The sequence below is a fragment of the Rhipicephalus microplus genome, chromosome 2 (assembly GCF_043290135.1).
Source record: "Rhipicephalus microplus isolate Deutch F79 chromosome 2, USDA_Rmic, whole genome shotgun sequence".
NCBI lineage: Eukaryota > Metazoa > Arthropoda > Arachnida > Ixodida > Ixodidae > Rhipicephalus > Rhipicephalus microplus.
In genome coordinates this window covers 233,915,079-233,930,898 of record NC_134701.1, presented here as the reverse complement: position 1 = coordinate 233,930,898, position 15,820 = coordinate 233,915,079, and the positions used below count along the sequence as shown (strand labels likewise).

The 15,820-nt window shown below is 47.0% G+C and overlaps 1 long non-coding RNA gene across 1 annotated transcript in view; it reads right to left on the bottom strand.

The window, feature by feature from the left end:
* The window catches only part of LOC142787559 (uncharacterized), a 206,417-nt gene that overhangs the window by 135,656 nt on the left and 54,941 nt on the right, over positions 1 to 15,820 (bottom strand). The window lies entirely within an intron of this gene.

Genomic DNA, 15,820 nt, shown 5'->3' with positions numbered 1-15,820 from the left:
TGAAGAGAGATGTTATGCAGAATAGTGAAGCAGTAAACTGCTGCAAGCAGTTGTAGCAGTATTCTGTTGTAAGTTACCGGCAGCCAATTTCCTTTCGCTTTTACTCGAGCAGCTGCTTAGTTATTAACAAGCTAGGATTGCCGTGTTGGTATTAGGATTAGGTTGCCTAGAGAATGCAGCCAATGTAATACAGAAGGGTTGAGTAGATGCTTGTTAACACGAATACGAAGATAAATTTTAAAAGGTGAGACGACATTCAACCTGACAAAAATATTGGCCAGTTTGTATGCACGCCGGCTTTCTGTTTTTGTTGTGACGTTGAAAGGTCCGGGAACCAATTCCTAGAATACTAAACAGTTTGGACTCTACACTAGCGAAAGCTTTTACTAGGCATGTTCCTATCGCTTCGACAAATGAAAAATTGATTTCATCAGTTTATCTGGTTGGTAATGATGTGCCCTGATGTTTTCAGTTTATTCTAAACTCAGGTAATTTCTCAAACTGTATTATAATAGTTTAGGATTAACAACCCCACGCCACGATACAAGTGTATGATTATGAAAGACGGCATGCTGGAGTGCTCCGAAAATTTAGACCGGCCGTGGTTCTTTACTGAGCACCCGAATCGCATATGCTACGATCAGTTCAAGTTAAAATTCGATGTTCCAGAAAGCATTTCTCCATCATTCATCAGAACCAATGAGTTCAGCTTTCAGTGTCCATGTGTACATTAATGGCCAGACCAGACACCACAAGCCACGACCAGACACCACGGTACAGTTTAATTATCGCTCGCATTGTACGAAGCGTTCGATAAAATGATATAATTTTGTGGGGCAATTGCCTAGAACATGGCCACATAACAGAGAAGAATGCACTAGGGCAGTTGATAGGAAACAACAAGACGAGCACAATACAGTGCCGGTGGTGACAGGATTATCGTGAGCTGAGCGGGTAACTTGTCCGGACAATAAAACTGCACTTTCACCCTTGAAGCCACATCTGCCCGAAGTGGGTCGCGAAATAAGAAACAGCTAAAACGGTTCATGATGTAGAAACAGAGCGAAGGAGATTAGGCTATAGCGCTTGCATCCATCGTGTTCTGTGGCAGCCTAGGGTAATTCTAAATTTTTTTTTGCTGTGTTTGCACAAAACTCGAATACATATTATTACTAACATCAACAAACCATGTCTACTACCAATCAATATTGGTGATTTCATGCAGATGCACTTGACACGATTCTAATTGCACCGCAGTAATCGTGCTTATACAGCCAAGCGCTGCTGCATGGCGTCGCACTCGCCGACACGCACTTGCATACGGAAAGTTTAGTGTAACTTCATGCCTAACCACAGTTCTCGCGATTGAACAGGTTCACCCCCGCCCCCCTCCCACCCTCTCAGCCGCTTGGTCATACAAAACAACATGTATGCGCAGCGCCCCGACAGCTCGAAGGAAAAAAATATAACTTTCACTGAAACGTTCAAGGCATTGTACGCAAATATTTATAATACGAGTAGCTTATCCAGCCTTCATTTTGAAATAAAATGAAAGCCACTAACATAGATTTACTGCTATGTCATCAAAAACTTACTCCGAGTAAGTTTTTACTCTATGCTAAACTTTTTGAACTTGCTTTGTTTTGTTATATACTTCTAGCTTTGAACGACGGTGTTTTACGTCGGCGCCCACCGAGGCATCAGTGACATCATTTCCATCGCAGAAGTAACATCGTTAAATTGTAAACTAGCAGATAGGGAAGAGCAAGTTTCGTTGATTTCGATGCCCTAGTAACCGAACCTAGGATATTTCGGTACACGATGACAAGTGCTAGGCGCTCAATACACTGCGCCAGCGACGCACAAGTTCCAGAAGAGCACCTTATATCACTCACATTTCTCTAACACGCTGACGTTGGCGGGTGCTATCGCAGTGTAAGCCGTAATGTGGGACACTGCATAATGACAGTATCCAGTGCTGACAGAGATAGCTTCCATTGTTTCAGCGCTACGAAGCGAAGCCTTTCATTGCATTTTACGCAAATAATTGGTTTGGTGGGGGCGTCAAACAGGCTTTGAATTTTCTGGCTGTTCATATCGTGTTAATGTGACAATTCATTGACAAAGTAGTGCAGTTTACCGCCTACTGCTGCGAGTGCGATAGTACCAGTTATTAAAACTGCTGGAAAGAGCGAAACGGCCTTGTGACGATGCCTACGGGTGAATGACGTGCACTGAGGGATTTGTTACAATGCGAGACACCAGAAAATTGTGGTGTGCGCCTTCCCGCGTCCATGGCTCAAGCTGCGAGCTCTATAATAATAATCGTTAGGGTTTAACATCTCAAAATCGCCCTATGATTATGAGAGACGCCACAGTGGAGGGCTCCATAAATTTCAACCAGCTGGTGTTTTTTAACGTGCCCCTAAATCCAAACACACGAGTTTTAAGCAATTCCACCTCTAGGGAAATTGTGGCCGCCGCGGCCAGGATTCAAGGCATTGAATCCTGGCCTGCGGGTCAGCAGGTCGCATTGAATCCTGGCCTGCGGGCCTGCGGGTCAGCAGGTCGCGGGATCGCTACAGTACAGGGATCACTACAGATCCTGTAGCGATCCTGTAGGATCGCTACAGGATCGCTACAGCAGGTCGCGGGACCACTACAGTTTTCTAGTGGCCTTAGCCACTAGAAAACTGTAGCGGGTAAGCTGCGAGCTTTGCCTCTCACGTTCCTCAAGCCATGGTCAGGCTGAAGCACTGTGAAGTATATACCATGGGCATCCGCTTGTGAGCGTGCACAGGTGTCCACGCCTACTCGATTCCAGCGAACACTGTTAGTTAGAAGTTCGAAGCTTATTGATACCAAAGTACACCTATACATAAAAAAATGGCAGCATACCCACGGAGTGAATGATGGAGAGTGGGGTGAAGCATTCGTCCGTACTTTCGTTCTTGCTTCCGTCCGTCCATTGGTCCGTCTGTGTGACCGTCCATGCGTCCATCCGCCCGCCAGTGCTTGCGCCTGTTCGTGCATCCGTCTCTGTGTTCGTTCATGCATCCGGCCCTGCGTCCGGCCCTGCGTCCGTTCATGCGTCCATCCATGCATCTGTCTGTGTGTCCGTTCGTTCATCTATTCAACACTCCAAGTACCACCATCTCGCATCTTTTCATGATATATTTCCCTTATAGAAGCACCGCCATCTAGCGGGCATTCCAAGGACTGAACGAGAGGTGGCACACGCACACTTTCTTACGGCTTGCGCTTCGGGTCTACTTCCCACCTTTAACCACCTCGAGTTCATGGTATATACTAGTTCACTATATTCATGGAACTGTGGCCCAACGCTCTCTAAACCTTTCTAAAACCAAGGAGGTTACGCCCAGCGAGTATAACGTATCTACCTTTTTCTGTCAGATAGTGCTCAATGTACCATACGAGCACACACCGATGGCAACGAGCATCGGCAACTACAAACCTGTATCGATATGGTTTTGATTATAAAACCATCGCTTCAGAAAACACCTGGCGTCTTCTTTTTGTTTTGCTTTAGAAACATCTGGCGTCTTTTCGTTTTGCTTTCAGAAAACATCTGGCGTCTTTCGTTGGTTTATTTCATCAATCAACGGCGTTTTGAACAAATCATTTTTATTGTTTAATCACGCACAGGAGGAATCTCAACAGGCACTACCTTGAAGGTAAACAATGGCTGCTACTGGGAATAAGAGACATCAGAAGTCGGCGTTTAGCACTTCTACTTCTACTAACGTTCCCTACTGGAACATGCCAATGGCTGCTAAGGGGAATGAGAGACAGGAGCATTCGGCTTTTAGTTAACGCGCACGCCGCGAACGTTTTATTGTTCAACAAAGCACCCACCAGCACCACTTTGCAGGTGAAAATGTAACACTTGTTACACATTACAACTACGACTACGAGGGTTGAACGGGTGCCGCTTTAAGGAGCTTCGCCCCTAAAAAAAAGAACAATTTTCAGACTAGAGTATACTGTTCATTTCAATCACGAATTACGATGTACTGCTTGGATATGCGTGAAATTTGCAAGACATGTTTTCAAGAAACGCGTGTTACATTTCAAAAAATAAAATCACAGAATGCTTAGCTTTGAGTGAGATTAAGTAACTAAAATTAGTTCGCGTAGAACTAAATAAGTAATTACCCTGCAATGAACCAGCTGCTATACTTGCATAAAAAGAATAAACTACTAGAAACAAAACGCATGTGAAGTTTTATGTTGTTGTAGTATTCCTTCCGAGTGCAGAAAAAAAAGTTCTGATGTTGTTCCTGGAAAGCGGAAAGTCGAGTAATCGTCGGACATTGTAGTGAATCGCGCAAAGTGATTCTCTTCAGCAATATACACCACAACGAGGTTAAATAATCACTGGTTGTCTACTAAAGAAGCCTGCGCCAATGTGCACACTAAGTTCCAGGCTATTTAAAGAAACAGTTGGCGTCTATACACTTGCACACACAGCGACTGATATGGATAGTCCCAAGATTGTGGGACGAAGACTTGTTACTGAAACACCAAAATTTTGGCATTTGTCTCGTTAGATGACGACGCCTTGAATTAATGCTTATTTAGTACCATTGTATAAACCTTCTAAACGCGGCATTTTTCCTATGCTGTGTCCGGGTGTATATAAACTGCGTCAGCTACCTCGAGCGTTAAGTCACGATCGTGGGCGTTAGTGGTCGTGATAGATAGATAGACAGTAGATAGATGGATAGATAGATAGATAGATATGTGGAATTTGACGTCCCAAAGCCACTTATGATTATGAAAAACGCCGTGGTGGAGGATTTCGGAAATTTTCACCACCTGGGGTTCTGGGACCACATGGGTCAACATTTTCGTCTCAATCGGAAATGCAGCCGCCGAAGCCAGGGTCGATCCCGCGACCTGCAGGTGAGCTGCCACTAGACCATCGCGGAAGGGCATCAGGATAGAGATGTACCTCGAGCGATTGATTAATTAATTTGTGGGGTTTAACGTTCCAAATTCACGATGTGATTATGAGAGACGCCGTAGTAGAGGGCTCCGGAAATTTTGACCACCTGGGGTTTAACGTGCGCCCAAATCTGACCACACGGGCCTACAACATTGCCGCCTCCATGGAAAATGCAGCTGCTGCAGCCCGGATTCGATCCCGCAACCTGCGGGTCGGCAACCGAGTACCTTAGCCACTAGACCACCACGGCGGGGCGTACCTCTAGCGTAAAAGTCGGGGCATTTACATTCAGTGGTGCCATTGCTGCCAAACACCAACAGACAATGTGCAAGCTCTTATTGATTTGTGGGGTTTAACGTCCCAAAACCACCATATGATTATGAGAGACGCCGTAGTGGAGGGCTCCGGAAATTTCGACCACCTGGGGCTCTTTACCGTGCACCCAAATCTGAGCACACGGACCTACAACATTTCCTCCTCCATCGGAAATGCAGCCGCCGCAGCCGGGATATGCAAGCTCTTATACAACAATATAAAACAAACAGCAAACTACTTCTGTAAAGGTGCGGTTCACTTTCATGTTGTACCGATTCCTATGAAGAAAAAGTCACCCATGTTTGAAGCGTACAGACACGAATGTACAACAGTGAACAACGTTTATTGGGAGCGAGGCTTTTTATAGCCTCTGAAGGGTATGCGCACACAACGTGCGCAATGGCAGTGACATGTGCAAATGACGATGCATCAGCCTTCTTTCCCCTTAAGGCTGGTAGCGATCCGGCGGGCGTCGGTTTCTGGTGGACCTGCGTAACATGGTTTCGCCAGGATCGAACTCTTTATTGCCGGTTTCGCCAGCTTCCGTCGGCGGTGCCTCAACCCCGGGCTCTTGCTTGACTTCTGCTTCACCGGCAGCGAGTCCCGTGCTGTCGGTTTCTCTTCCTCTCAACTGGTCATAATGCCGGCGATGATGTTCGCCGTCTGCGGCCTTGATGGTTATCATGCGGTGGTCTTCGGGGGTCTGTACGACGCCAGCCTTCCACCTGGCTCCTGTCCCGTAGTTCCGGTACCAAACAGAGTCTCCAACTTGGCGAGTTGTTCCGGGGTGCTCCGTATCTGTGTGAGAACATGGCCGACATGACACGATGTTATCCAACTTGCATCGAGGCTCAAAACCCAGCAGCATGAACGCTGGCGTTTCAGCATGAACGCTGGCGTTTTCCCGCTGGGCAGAGGGGTGCGGCGATACTGCAACAGAATTTGGTCTAATTGGCCTTGCAGTGTGCCTCTAGCGTTCTTGCGCAGTCCCAGTTTAATCATTCGCACTGCCCTCTCTGCTAAACCGTTGGACTGCGGATGATAAGGCGCGGTGCGAAAGTGGCGAATTCCGTTTTCATTCATGAATGACTGAAACTGCGCGCTAGTGAACTGTGGCCCGTTATCGGAAACCATGGTTCGGGGCAGGCCAAACCTACTAAACATTGATTGTAAGGCTTCGATAGTCCGTCCCGCGCTGGCTATCTTCACTGGGCTCACCTCTATTAACTTCGTGTGCGAATCAACCGCGATGAGCAACATATGTCCGTCAACCGGGCCGGCATAGTCTACGTGCACCCTAGACCACTTTTCCTTGGTTTCCGGCCATGGCACAGGCTCCTTGGCAGGTGGCATGCTGCTACACTGCACACATACAGGGCAAGTGTTTACCACACGTTCAATGTCCCGATCCAGCCCAGGATACCAAAATATGGAGCGCGCCACTTCTTCATCGACGTCATCTCTTGATGAGTCTCGTGCAGCATGCGTAGTACGGAATTCCGGGCGGCGACCGGAATTATCTCTCGGTGGCCCCAGTAGACAATGTTATTACTGCACACAAGTTCGTGTTTTTTGAAAAAGAATGGACGTAAGTCTGGTTTTGATCTCGGTAGTTTCCTAGGCCAGCCGTCGCGAATATAGACAGCGACTTGCTTGAGGGTGCTATCTGCTTTTGTCGCCCGGGCCAAAGCACTAGACGACATCAGGGTGGTGTCTAGTTGCTCAGCAAAAAGCTGAGAAAAAAGCACGTACTCACGGGTGTCGTTATTGATGGACTCCATGGTACTGGCATCGTGCTGGTAGCTTGCCGGAAGGCGGCTCAGGGCATCAGCTACCGGAAGGGTTTTTCGTGCCTTGTACTCGATCGTGTACGTGTAGCCGCTGAGTAATAAAGACCAACGTTGGACCCGTGCCGCTGCCAGAGCAGGTACGGGCTTGTCCGGGCTGAGCAGTCGCAGAAGTGGCTTGTGATCTGTAATTAGCGTGAAAGTATTACCCAGTAGGTACTCACGAAATTTGGTCACCCCAAAGACAACTGCCAGCGCTTCACGCTCAATTTGTGCGTAATTCCGCTCTGCGGCAGTCAGCGTGCGCGACCGAAATCCAACTGGCTTCGCTTCTCCGTTGACCCGGTGGTATAAAACAGCCCCGATGCCGTAAGACGACGCGTCCGTTTCTAACACGAGGGGCTTTTGCGGATCGTAGTGCGTGAGGAACTTGGCGCCTTTGACGAGGCGTTTCGTTGCTTCGAAAGCGGCCTCTTGTCTTGCTCCCCACTGCCAACGGGCGTTTTTCTTTAACAGTTCATACAACGGTGCGAGAACAGTGGACAAGTTGCCAAGGAATGCATGGTAATACGACACAAAGCCGATGAATGACCACAGCTCTGCCATACATGTGGGCCTGGGCATTCTTGATACTGCTTCAATGTTCTCCGCTTTCGGCAAAAGGCCATCTGCGCATATGCGGTGCCCAAGATATTCAACTTCTTTCTTCCGTATTTTGCATTTGCTTGGGTGAAGCTTCACACCGTAGTCCCGTAACCTCTGGAAGACTTCGCGCAATTTTTCGCAGTTGTCTTGCCTCTCTGCCACAACCACGTCATCCAAGTAAGCTTGAACACCCGGTATTCCTTGCAGGATGGCTTCCATGCGTCTCTGGAAAATTGCTGGGGCGGACGCTACACCGAAAGGGAGCCGGTTGAAGCAGAATAGTCCTTTTTGCGTGTGAACGACTAGAAGCTGCTTTGCGTTCTCATCTAGAGGTAGCCGACTGTAAGCGTCCTTTAGATCGATTGTAGAGAACACTTCGCCTCCACTTAAGCTAGCAAAGATGTCTTGAATTTTGGGCAACGGATATTTTTCCGTGTGGCAAGCAGCGTTGACTGTTACTTTGAAGTCACCGCAAAGTCGTATGGACCCATTTTTCTTTACTACCGGAACAAGAGTCGTTGCCCAGTCAGCGCAAGCAACTGGTGTCAAGATTCCTGTCTGAACGAGACGATCTATCTCTTGGCTAACGGCTTCTTTCATCCTGTAAGGCACGGCACGTGCCTTAAAGAAACGAGTTATGACACCTTCGCGCAAGCGTAACTCAACGGGTAGGCCCTTTGATTAAACTTAGCTCTTCCGAGAACAAGTCCTGAAAGTCGTCTAACAACTGCTGCACCTGTAAATCGTCCTTAGTAGAGGATGGCTTACCGGGGGCAGCCTTCATTTCGACGGCGAAAACCTGCCTTCCGTGCTGTTCGAGGGCTTTGATGACGTCCCGCCCACACAGATCAGGTCCAGAGCACCCCAGCACCGCCAAGGTAGCGTCCAGTGTGGTCCCGCCGTACGTCACCGAGATATTGAGTTGACCCTTGACGGGAAGTTGACCGAGGAAACAAGTCAGTTGCAAGGTAGTCTTCTGGAGCCGAGGCCAAAGGTGACGGTATTTGGTGTAGGTAGGCCATGTGATGATTGTCACGGGGGAACCGGTGTCTACTTGCATTCGGGGAGCCACGCCATCCCATTCCATGGTGCGATAAATTGGCTGGACCATGTTCACCGATGCCGCTTGCAAGTTGAGCAGAAATTGTTCGTAGTCGTCATTATCAGACCACTGACTTTCACAGTGGAATACTTTGTTTTGCCGGGTCTGGTGCTGCTGGCACACACGGGCTAGGTGTCCTTGCCTCTTACAAGTGAAGCATTTAACAGAACGGAACTTGCATTTTTCCGCTGTATGACCACTTTTGCCGCAGTATGGGCACGTCCCTTCGTGCCGCCAGAAGTCTTCCCTGCTCGCCGACTCTCGTAGTGACGGATGCCTAGTTGGTTGGCCTCTGCGCTTCATCGTCATAGCGTGCACATTGTCCGTGTTTTGCGCGCTGGCCATGTGGTCCACGTTTGCCGCTGTCATCTCTGCTGCACGCGCTGCCTCTTCTGCCTCCCTCAGCGTGGGTTCCGCTTTTGCCAACAGCTGCCGACGGACACTAGCGTCGCGCAGGCCGCAAACAATGCGGTCCCTTGGCATCCTGTCGAGGGCGCTACCGAAATTACACCTGCTTGCAATCTTTCGTATTTCCACGAGAAATTCATTTACCGACTCTCCTGCAAGCTGATTCTGCGATTTCGTTGCACGCCGGAGCAAATCGCTCACCCAGGAACTTCACAGAGCTCGTCCGTGACGTCGTGAACCTCGAAGTATGCTTCCAAGCGTAGCCGGTAAGCCTCCCAGTTGTCCGCCTCCTCATCAAAACCCGGTGGGCCCGCGTGCGCAGCCATGGTCGCAGCGCGACCAACGGTTCGACCGCCTCGTCGCCACTGAAGCGTACAGACACGAATGTACAACAGTGAACAACGTTTATTGGGAGCGAGGCTTTTTATAGCCTCTGAAGGGTATGCGCACACAACGTGCGCAGTGGCAGTGGCATGTGCAAATGACGATGCATCAATGTTTTGCTTTTTTACAGAGTTCTGATAATTCGAAATGCTGACAATGATTCATTTGGACGGTAACAATTTTGATTGAACACAAAAAATTCCAAGAAGAAAACGGTGATGTGCTCCATGAAAGCAAGGCTTCGCAATATATCACAACTTCTTCCTGGTTAGAGCAAGAGTATACCAAAAGCTGAACGTTGTGATACAAGTAGTGTTGAAAGTTTAATCTTAGTGGTTTGAAATTTCAGCATAATCTGTCAAACTGCTTTTCTGGCACCCAGTGTATAGGCAGGCGGACAAACAAATCGCTGAAGAGACTGCCAACGTATCGTAACTATAGAGCGTATTCTTTGACATGCACGTCTTTTTCTTCCATGTTCTTGTTGTACTGTGAAAACTCTTTTTGACATCTTTTCATTAACCATGCAGTGTGACTCTTTTTGCGTTCTTGTAGGAAATTTGATAATTGTGTCTTCTACGCCTTCAAAATCTGTGAATCAGCTAGTGGCTTTTAAACGCGACAGCGTTAAAGAGCTCGTTTCGCAGAAATTCTGGTGTAGGCGATAGCAAAGGAATAGGAGTGAGCGTCTGTGCGAAAAATCGGTGTTTTTTCATGATGAGCTGATATTGGACATGAATGCAGATAAATGAATAATAAATAATGCTGTTCTAACGGGAATAGAACCCAGTCCTATTGCGTGAAAAACTAAAGTTCTGCGCATAGCGATGCCATTTTTTGAAAGTGCTCCGAAAAGGAGAAAAAAAATTGGCAGATCCCACGCACAGTGGGAATCGATGATATGCGAAGCACGAATGAGAAAAGGTGATAGATCATTTTAAAATCATCACAACGCTACGAGGTGGAAGTAAACGATGCCGTAGATGACTTCCGTGTCATCATTATCATGTTTAATTGTGTCGTTTACCTTCGTCATCCATGTCACGTATTACCGAATTCAGTGTATGTGAAACTAGCGAAACGGCCGCAAGAGTAGTATGAGCGTGGTATGTTGTGATGTTCTTACATGACACGCGTGCCAGAATTATCATGTTTTCACCATTCATATATTTAGTCATATCCATTGACATCACGGAACACTAAATTTGGTATATTGAAGCTAGCAAAACGGCCGCGAGCGCATCATGAAGGGCTCATTATGCTCCAATGTAGCGCTGCCGCACGCGCACGCGCTGGGAAAGTGACGCTACGTTAGCAAAACGCGAGCCCTCTATAGTCTGGCGCCACGCGCGACCAGCGTCCGTCGGCACGGCCCGGCGCGAAATGCGACATGCTGCGTTTCGCGCCGATGCGTTACCAGACAACACTGCGTCTCCCTCTTTTCGTGACGGAGGGACGCCAGACGCGCTGAAACGCGCATGCATCAAAGCAACGCAGCGCGACGCGCACCTGCGAGTATATGGCAGGACCGGCGCCTGGCGTGGCAACAACGGCTTGACGCGACGAAGTGCAACGCCGGCGAGCACGCGCACCGCGTCACGTCGAAATGTACGGCGCCTTGACGGTGGCATGTAGCCATGTTCGCACATGACACGCATCTCGTAATTATCTTGTTTGCACCAATCACACACTTTCGTAAGGTGTGTGAAGCTAGCGAAACGGCCACGATCGCATGATTGGTGTGGTATGTAGTCATGTTGTTACGTGACACGCATGTAATAATTATCATGTTTGGATGTGTCATTTACATATGTCATCCATTCGGGTCGTGTAATACGGAGCTTGGTACATATGAAGGTAGCGAAACGGCCGCGAGCGCATCATGAACGTGGCATGTAGTCATGTTGTTACATAACACGCATCTCATGTTTATGTTTCACCAGTATCATACCTTCGCCATCTATTCACGTCCTGTGATACCAAGTTTGGTATAAATGAAGCTAGCGAAACGGGCGCCCGTGCATCATGAGTGTGGCTCGTAGTCATGTTGTTACATGACACGAATCTCATGATTATCATGTTTGGGTCTGTCGCTTTTGTTCGCCATGCAATCATGTCATACCATACCAGCTTTGCAACATACCATGTGAACGAAACCTTCAGAAGAGCTGCAGGACCATGAAATGTAAATCATTATTGATGAAATAACTGTCATGATTTTCATGTTATGACTTGTGAAATATATGTTCTTCATACAGTCATGTAATGCCATACCAAGTTTGGTATCGATACCATTATGGAAACGGCCAGAGGAGCTGGAAGTCGTAGGTGGCTAGATAGATAGATAGATAGATAGATAGATAGATAGATAGATAGATAGATAGATAGATAGATAGATAGATAGATAGATAGATAGATAGATAGATAGATAGATAGATAGATAGATAGATAGATAGATACGCTCAATGTCGCCAAAGTTCGCCAAGAAACGCTTCGCATTTAAAAACCTATAAGAGTGTCATTTATTATGAGGAGCCTTCTTAACGCGTGTCATGTTGCGTGACAGAAGCCTAGAATCGCGTAAGGCATCAAGAAAATTTGATTCCACAACGGAGTTTATAAGGTAACCAATTAGAATCGCAGACACCTATTCAGGAGAGGGAGAGGTAAAAAAAAAAATGAGACATGGGGCAGAACGCGACATTTTGAGTATGCCGGCCTCAGTGGGTAATACAAGAACTACTTCTTTTGTTTATTTTTTCCAGCGATAAGTGCTGGTCATTTTATACCTTTTCATATGTACCCGTTTGAGCGGGAAAAGTTACGCGACTATTGTCAGTGTATTCTTGACACCATCACTTGTTTAAAGTGATGGTGTCACCGAATTTTGAGACTATCCCAAGCCTGATGTGGGTTTTTTCTGTATTCAAGGACTCTCCACACGAAGAGTGGGACATAACAAACGCGTAGAATATATTTTAATTCAATTTTAAAAGTGTAGCCGATCGTGCTCACTCTCGCGATCCAGGCAAATCGCTTGCGCAGCAACACTGACGTTTCAGAATAGGAGAAGCGACGGCAGCTGTCATGACGTCACACTAGATCTGTAGTGACGAGTGTGTTGGCGTCCCTCGCAGAGAAACTGCGCGTCCATCAAGAACACTAAGTGCTTTCGAAGAGACACTCGACGCGTCCTTGTCCATCATAGACGCCACGTGCGTCCAACAGCGGGGCTGCCCCGTGCTCTTTCAGCGCATCGACACCTATAAAAGGCCGGCGCATCTAGCGTCAGGTGGCTTCCTCGCCCACGTTCTGTACATACGTTGTAAATATAAACGCTTTGTTTTCTTCTGGCTGCCTTTTGCCTTGTCACTGCCTGAATGATGCTGCAGCTGGCTATGGCGACTGTCAGCGCGTTTGTTTTGCTGGCGTTTGTGTGGCACGTGCATGTGAGAGCAGACGAAACTGAGCACGATCTGCGTCACAGCTTTGTGTGGTCACGTGGCCAAGCCACCTATGCATGGCGTCTATGCCCAACTCGGCGCCGCGAAACCAAAACCGAATATGGTTCACATAAGTAGAGCAATATTAAACTATTTAGCAAAAATACACGAATCTTGGTGCGTGTATCATGCTTCCTGGAGCTGGAGGAAACGATTACAGCAAAGAACACGAGTTCCACAAATTTGGTGTTACCACCCCTTTAAAGTTGGAAAAAAAGAGTAATGAATGACGATGGCGAGTCGCAGTCCAGAGCATGCTATCGCTCAGGCCATTCTCTCTGCTTTTCTATAAATAAGCCTATATATTTTTCTCTATTGGAGTTCCGTAACCAGGCGCAAAACTCCCAATTCACTCCCCCCCCTTCTACCCTTTGCCCCGAAATGTGTGTGTGTGTGTGTGTGTGTGTGTGTGTGTGTGTGTGTGTGTGTGTGTTTTGCACCATGCATACACAGCGCAATATGACCAGTTGTCTGCCCCGCCCCACTCTAAATCCAAAAGGTGTCACCCCTCCCCCCCGAAAAACATTTTTGCGTGCCTTCCTGCTCTCTTTTTGAAACATAATTTGTGTGTGTTCGTAAAAACACAATACGAGTCATCAGACAGGGAGCACGCGACCGGACGTCAGTTGCCCTACAAGGAGCAGTTATTTTATTCAGTCTGACTTCTTTCTGTTCTGTTTAGTTTCCTTGTTTCTCTCTGAGTCCACCACGTTGCGGTAGCGGATATACGACGCTCGATGGCTGGCCAAGAGATGACGGGTTCGATCCTGCTACGGTGCTAGAGACCCGTGTACTGCACGATGCCTGTGCTCATAAAAGAAAACCACATGAACGAAATTTTCCGAGCCCTCCACTTCAGTGCCCCTCCTATTATTATCGTGGTTTTTGGGGCGTTAAACTCTATAGATATTCTCATTGCTCGTTTTCACATACAAGGGGCGAAATGAAGCCTCGTTAGTAAGACACGAAGCAACAAGGAACATGGGAACGCTCCTAGGGTACGTTGTTAGCAGTGGCCTCAGAACATTGTCCTTTAATGAAATTAGGCGCACATATTCAATGATAATTGAACTCTCAAGAATCTGCAAGGCAATGCGGCTGTTTGAAAGGAGGGTTTCGTGCGAAATTTCTCACATTTATACATGTTTCCATTTCATCAGGCTTACACGTTTGATTCTGTGCCACCGCGTCCGGGTTAAGCTTTTACTTCGAGATCGTGGTCTTAGCATTGCAAATACACCACGGCAGACTTTCAGCCAGGTTAACGTGTAAGCGAAAATTCTTCCAGCCAGAGCCTCATGAATAAAAGAAGCATGAAAGTGAACACTACAAAAAAGTTGGAAGACGATGCGTTACTTATCATGCCTAGCGGCAAACAAAGTTACACAAACAAAAAAAAAGAGCAGTGGTACGATCACTCGAGGAATAAGTACAAAAATAGGGGAATGCTGCGCCACATATTTGCATTGATCGCGATACAAAGTCTGCATAAAGTGCATGTTATGGCGGCGTTAAGGGCGACTTTTTGGGACGCACAGGACGGTGTCCCATAAGACGCACCTGCTGCGCATCACATAATAACACCACGGGCGGACGCCTAGAAGAAAAAAAAGTAAACCTCGAAGTAAACGAAATAAACCAAGAACAGCAATGCAGTTTTGTTATCACAAACTCGCTTTTTGATGCGTCAATGTATAAATTTGTATCAGTTCTGAGTACAAAGCAGCATTGCTATTATACCTCAACGTTTCTGGGAACGGTAACTTATGTTCTCGCTTTAGCTGTTGCCATCCTGGAAACACGTGGCCCGTCTGACGCGGCAGCGAAAGAAAGCAGTGTGGTTGCTTTGCCTTTGAAAAAACTTCTTCCTTTGTTGAACTCATCTGCTAGCATATCAATTGTTATTTGTCGTCAATATCTGCGAGTACTATTTAGACAATTAAGGATCTTATAAAAAGTGAAAACTTAAGATATATGTCCCACCAAACAGAAACGGCCGACAGAGGAAAAATTTTTTAAGCGAAGACGGGAAGCGTTTTCACCGTTTCTAAAGCACACGTCTACATTTAGAGGAATATACATTTCCTTAATCCGCATAGGTGGAACGATAATCGGCTGCCTACCTAAACGTGGCGGGTCAATCCCGGTTCCGTCAGTCACATTTCCGTCGAGGCAAGATGATAGAGGCACGTGAACTTTGAGATGTCAATGCCCATTAACGAGCGCCAAGTGGTTGAAATTTCCGGAGCTCTCCGAAGTCTATGGTGCATTTCATAATAATATCGTGGTGTCAGTAGGTAAAACGTTGAATGTTACATTACATATTTACTTATTGCAACGCCCCAACTGGTCATACAGTAACTGCTTTGGTGGAGTGGAGCCCGTAGTGCTTTATCAACTAAGAGATTTCCGACAAAAATTCGTGAAAAAGCGTGCTTTGATGCCTAGCTATCGTTCCAAGTATCACGTCGAGTATCACGTCACCCAACACCAGTGTTGCTAACCAATTTATGGAACACACTTTAGTCAAGGTTTACATTACACTCGTTAACCTTACAGAATTATTTTTATTACCCTGCATTTTACCCAACACCAAGAAATAGCGCCATGTAACAATGATAATGTACAGGAAACCTACACTCTACGACCTAAAGATTGGACAACCTGTTACCGTGTCATGATGACATCTGATGACGCCATCAATTGA